Genomic DNA, 4,799 nt, shown 5'->3' with positions numbered 1-4,799 from the left:
GAAGACAATGGGACATATGGAAAGCATTTGGGGGGTTTCTGTTCTTGTCTAACAAGAAGGATTAGTGCGTTTGCTGAAATACAGTATAAGATGTACAGTGGGTTGTAATGCTAGCATCTGTTTCCCTTACGATCGAGTTCTCTTGGCTTGTGTGTAAGCGCGCGATTGCTCTGGAGTCCTCGCTTTTCACAAGCTCCACCAAAGCCCAAATGTCAGGGATACTTCAGATGCTTTGCAGCTGGCTGTCGCACCCAGAGATGTTTCAAAATGGATTTTGTAATGGCTTATAAAAGTCCCCGATTGTGCACGGGCGGTTATTGAGTGTGATATAGTGTGCACAAGAATGTTCCAAATTCCCTCCGCGCTGTATCCATCAATCTGGCTCTATTAGGGTTGGCAGGATAATGGCTGGAGAGAGGCTCTGGACTTTATCTTCAGCTGAAAGAAGCATCCTAATTATCTACTCATCAGAGCTACCCCACTCCTGGCTCGGGGAGACCACTGCCAGCTCAGGCCCAGAAATTCCAAACCCTCACAGTCACCAAGCCAGGCCCACGAAGGCCAAGATGCAAGACTGTGTCCAGGCAAAGCTGGGGAATCGTGGTCCCAATAAATCCTGGAAATCCATCCCACTCCCCAGCTGGAGGCACTGTCCGGTTAACCCATCACTACTCAGTTTCCCACTCCTCTCCTTCCAATCCAGTTCAGTCCAAGGCTCGGACCCAGCCCAGGCAAGTCAGGAGCCCTGGTTTTCTGTAACAAGGGGACGATATCTGCACCTCCCTCCAAAGGCTGTTGGGAAGATTAAATGGGGGAACATGTGAGAGCACTTAGCAGAGCAGCTGAGCACATCATGCACTTATTATGGGTCAAAATAGAAAACCTAGTGGAGCTAGTGGAGCATTAGGACTTTACAGGAAATGAATGGTTTTCTTGATAGAGACGTCCGTTTTCTAGTAGAATACTCAAATAATATTTATAAAGAAATTTCTTCTTTACCCATCACTCCTCACAAATATTATCCTTTAAGCTTGTATTATTATCATTATTTTTATGTGTTTTTTGTATCTTTTTTTTAAATTGGGGTATAGTTGTTTTAGAATGTTGTGTTAGTTTCTACTGTATGGCGAAGTGAAGTAGATTTCATTCCTATTTAATTGATGAGAAAACTAAGACTCAGAGAGATGAGATGATTTGCCTGTTTGCTCCCTGATTATTTCCTGAACTCCTATGTGCTGGCCACTCAGGCTACAGAGATGAGGGTCCCTACCCCACTGTGGTTACCAAGTGGCTTAGAGAGGGGTAAATACACAGGTTCACCAGCTCCACATGCTTTTCCCTTCCTAAACCACCATGCTGCCTCCCTTCCAGAAAGCTCCAAGGAGGTCTGCTGTGGGAAGGGGTTGGGTGGAGCACATGCATAAATAACTACAATGTAAGGTGCAAAGGACTTAGGAGCCATGAGAGTGCGGTGGGATTTAAGAAAGAGAGACACCGATTGGTAGGATGCAAAGGCTCTGTGGAAGAGGTGGAATTGGAGCTGTGCTTGAGAAATCCATAGGACTTAAACATGCAAAAGCAGAGAAGGGCGTTCTAGGCAGAGGGGACAGGGTGAGTAAAGATATAGGGTCAGGAAAGCAGGAGGAGCAGGCAGGGAATAGCCGGCAGTTGCCCGTGGATTCCAGTGATGGGTATGGAAAGGGGACGCAGCGGCAGATCGCACTAAGTGCTGATGGGTAGTAAATCGGGGCAAGTTGAGGAGCTGGGCTTTACCCTTCAAGAAATGGGGAGCCACGGAAGGTTTTAGAGCAGGAACATGACCTACGTGGTCAGATACGTGTTTTCAGAGATTTAACTGAAAGCTTTGGATGAAGTAGATGGGAGGAAGAGGGGCAGGCTGACCAATGGTACAGCAATCCAAGCTAAGGGAAGGGAAGCCTTTGATGGTAGAGGTGGAAGGGGCAGAGGATATGCATTACAGAGAGCCCAGAAGGTAAAAATATGACCGCATGTGACTATTTCCTCCTCCAAGGAGAAGCAGCAGCAGCTCAAATGAGAGAGGCTGCGGGGCAAGCCACGTGTCAGCAAGGTGCGGCCCAGATTGTGTTTCCCAATGGTGGGTGACGTCCCTGTGTCTCACCTTAGATACCTACTTTGGAGGATGTAGTAGTTTGCTTGAGCTGCCACAGACTGGGTGGCTTAAACAATAGAAATGTATTTTCCTACAATTCTGGAGGCTAGAATATCAAGATCAAGGTGTCAGAAGAATTGGTTTCTTCTCAGGTCTCTCTCCTAGGCTTGTGGATATCCATCTTCTCTTGTCTTCACATGGTCTCCCCTCTGTACCTATCTGTGTCCAAAATTCCTCCTTTATAAGGACACCAGTCATACTGGATTAGGACCCACCTGAATGGCCTCATTTTAACTTAATCGCCTCCTTAAAGACCATATCTCCAAATACAGTCATATTCTGAGATACTGGGGTTAAGACCTCAACAAATAAATTTTGGGGGCACACAAGTCAGCCCATAACAGTGGAACTTATAGATTCCCTCCCACACACATGTTTAGTGTCACGCGAACCCACCCCAAGCCAAAGTAAAATCAGGCAGTTTTCCGGGCCTCCTCAATGGTCCAAGAAGAATTCATCTCCCACCAGTGACAGGCAAAGCCAGGAACGGGGAGTGGGCGAGCTCTGCAGTCAGGCTGCCAGTGTTCAAATCACAGCTCTGCCACTTACTAGCTGCATGACCTTGCAACAATTACTTATTCTCTCTGTAGCTGACTTTTCTCGTTTATGAAGTGGCATCAATAGTAATCTCCACCGGGCAGGCTTGTTATGAGGGTTTACTGAGTGGACGTATGTAAAGATCTTCAATGGTGCCTGGTACATAATAAATGCTCAACACGTGTTAATTGTGACACCCATTAACACACTGGGTCCCGGCTGGGATGAGGTGGTAGACAATAGAAAGAAATAGGTCAAGATGGGTTTTACCAAGGAGAAATAAGGGCTAGAAGCTTTTATCAGCACTTTACAAAGTCCTCAGGCATGTGTGCATTTTTTCTCCAAAAGGCTGTGCAGACTAAAAAGTTCAAGCCCTCGCCTTGAGTTCATTATTCAACATACCTTGAGTGTCTGATAGCACAGACCAGGTGCTGGGCAAGAGGAGAGAGCTCGGTCCTGATCAGGGTTAGCAGAGGAGGTGGAGCCTGTGCAAATTACTGGAGCACAGAGAGCCTGAGACCTGACCACGTGGTTTATTAATACAAATCCACACTGGCCTGGGTGGAGGGAGTGGGGAGGGGGCCGGGGGTCCACAGGTGGTAAGTGACTGTGTAACATAGCAAGTCCAATCCTGCCTTGTAGGGGCACCTCCACAGGTCTGGGACTAGGGTAAGGGGAGCGAGGCACTGACCTCACGCACAAAATTTAAGGGAGTGCCAAAAGTCAGTAATAAACATAAAACTAACATTTTAACAGAGTCCCTTTAAAAATCAAAGCTAATGCAAAAAAGATAAATCCATGATGAACAAAATATCAAATTTTTCAATAAAGACAAGATCTGACCCTGCACTTGCAGGATGACCTTACTCACCTAACCCTGATCCTGGACCCAGATCCCCAAGTTTCTTCCTGAATCCAGCCTTACTCTCTGGGACCCTGGTCTAAGTCCTTGCCTTAAGCTGCTCTTCATCTAGGGATAGAGAGAGTCTTGCTATTTTTGAGATAGGAAATTTGGGAAATTTGTTTCATCTCATCTGTAAAATGGGTGTGAGGCTTAATATGAAAAAGCCTGAGTATGTTATGGCCCCTAGTTCAATGCCTGGAGCATAGTGAGCACTCAAGAAGTGTTTATGGGAGCTAGAGAACTCATTTTACGTCAGTTTTAATCATTGTGTGCAGACATTGAATGGGGAAATTGATGTCCACATTCAGCAGAACATCTTCACAAACAGTACAGTGTAATGGAAACGCAGGCATTACACTTGCACCTTAATAGGAGAAAAGATGTGCATCTAAAACAGGTCTAAATGGCCCCTTCAGACCCACCAAACCTCTGTAAGATCGGAGCACCATTTTATGGAGGAGACAGATGAGAATCTGAGAAGCTTTGTGCCCTGCACCACATTGCACACAGTATCAGGCAGAGCCAGGGATAGTGGCCAAGGCAGAAGCCTGGCCGTTACATCTGAGCATCAGAGCCATGCCTGGGTCCTCGCTGGAGTGACGTGGTGCTCTGTGCGGGGCTGGTGCTGCTACGGGGGGGAGCATGGTACACACAGGGGAGCTGCAGAAGCACAGCATGCCAAGTGGGGTCTAGCCCCAGGTTGTTGAGAGCGACTGCTGCCAACCCACACTGCCGCCCCCGGCATGGAGTGGCCAGCACGGCCATGCCTCCTGGATGCCCAGGAGAGTCCCAGTTCACACCTGGTTGTCCTGGCGCGACTGTTAGTAACTCACGATTTTACTATCAAATGGGTCCTGGTCTGGACGTAAACCTAAACAATTGCCCTAATTACAGCAGCTCTCAGGCGGAAGACACTGATCTCTGGATTTTCCTTCTCCACCAGAAAATCCTTTCCACCTGTAGGAAAGCTTCCCAAGTACCAGCTCCGTGTCCCCTCTCTGCTTCCCCAGCGGCTGGCCCAGGGCCCACCTCGGAGGAGACATGCTGAAAATATTTGCTAACTGGAACTAGACTGAGTAAGCCAGGCAACTCATCTTCTCTGCTGCAGTCTGCCTTCCCCGAACTCCCCGTAAAGGCAGCCATTCCCCAGCTCTGACTCTTCCAGGG

This window comes from Delphinapterus leucas, chromosome 6 (assembly GCF_059928025.1).
Source record: "Delphinapterus leucas isolate spDelLeu-1000000601 "Yukka" chromosome 6, BTC_Dleu_Yukka2, whole genome shotgun sequence".
Classification (NCBI taxonomy): domain Eukaryota; kingdom Metazoa; phylum Chordata; class Mammalia; order Artiodactyla; family Monodontidae; genus Delphinapterus; species Delphinapterus leucas.
The sequence above is the reverse complement of the archived record's forward strand: the minus strand, read 5'-3'. Positions refer to the sequence as shown.